The following is a 1,063-nucleotide window of genomic DNA, read 5'->3' on the forward strand; positions in this document are numbered from 1 at the left end:
TTCCTTCCTTCCTTCCTTCTTCTTAAAAAAAAAGGTTCAGCAGAAATCAGCATGGCTACTTCACAAAGAATTTCTAGTATCAGGGAGAAACTGTGTCTGTGTGCACTTGTGCTCACATGCACATGTGTGATAAAAGTTTCTCCTTCTCTGAAGGGAAAGGAAAGTGCTAGGCAGCTTGTGATTAGCAGCATTCTTTGTGCTTTTTTGTTGTTCCTCTGCTCTGTCACAGTTCTACGTTGTTTGCATTAGAAATGTAATTTTTAAAAACCATTTTAAAAATGAACGGTGATTCAGCTGGATGGAAAAAAGCACACTGTCAGGGGACTATATTTGAAGTCAGTCTAGACTGGGCTGGACTAGAAACCCGCCTGGACCCAGGAGACCCAACAGGACCCAGGAGGTCCCTGCAGGAAGGCAGAGGTTCAGGTGAGAGTGGCTCACCTCTGAGCTGGTGAAGTGAGGACTCGCTGGTGATGTGACCCAGAGATCTGCTGCTGGCTTCTGGAGACAGGGCCTTGGGCTGACTTCTCAGGTTGATTGAGGCCTCCCGACTAGCGGTGTTCCCAGGCTAGAGGTGATTGGCTGCAACAAAGATGCTTCTATTAGTCTATTAGCAGTGCCTTTGGGACCCTGGGATTTTGCTGTCTCTAGAAATGTGTTTTTTATTTTTTTATTTTTTATTTCCCCCTTTTTTCCTGGCATTGCTCCAGGGTTTGTGTATTTGCCTGTTTGTTGTCCTACTCTCTTTTTTTGGATGAAAACTCCAGCCTTTCCTGACTCACCTCCATCTTCAGGTTCTTCAGTTTTCTGAGAAGAGTGGGGATATGTGGGAAGGGGCATGGGAGCTCGGCAGCCTCCACCGGCCAGGAAGGCAGTCTGGCCTCTGCAGGAAAGAGCAGAGCCCGTGGGAAGCCCTGCGTGAGGATGGCGCAGCCGGCCCACCACGCATGGCATTGCCAGCCACGGGGGCCCTGCGTGTAGTCTCTGCTCCCTGCATTTCACCTTCTTTGTTGACTTTCCTTCTCTATTTTCCCCCATCTGTTTGCCAGAAGGGTGGAACTGG

The sequence above is a fragment of the Colobus angolensis genome, unplaced genomic scaffold (genome assembly GCF_000951035.1).
Source record: "Colobus angolensis palliatus isolate OR3802 unplaced genomic scaffold, Cang.pa_1.0 Scaffold112, whole genome shotgun sequence".
NCBI lineage: Eukaryota > Metazoa > Chordata > Mammalia > Primates > Cercopithecidae > Colobus > Colobus angolensis.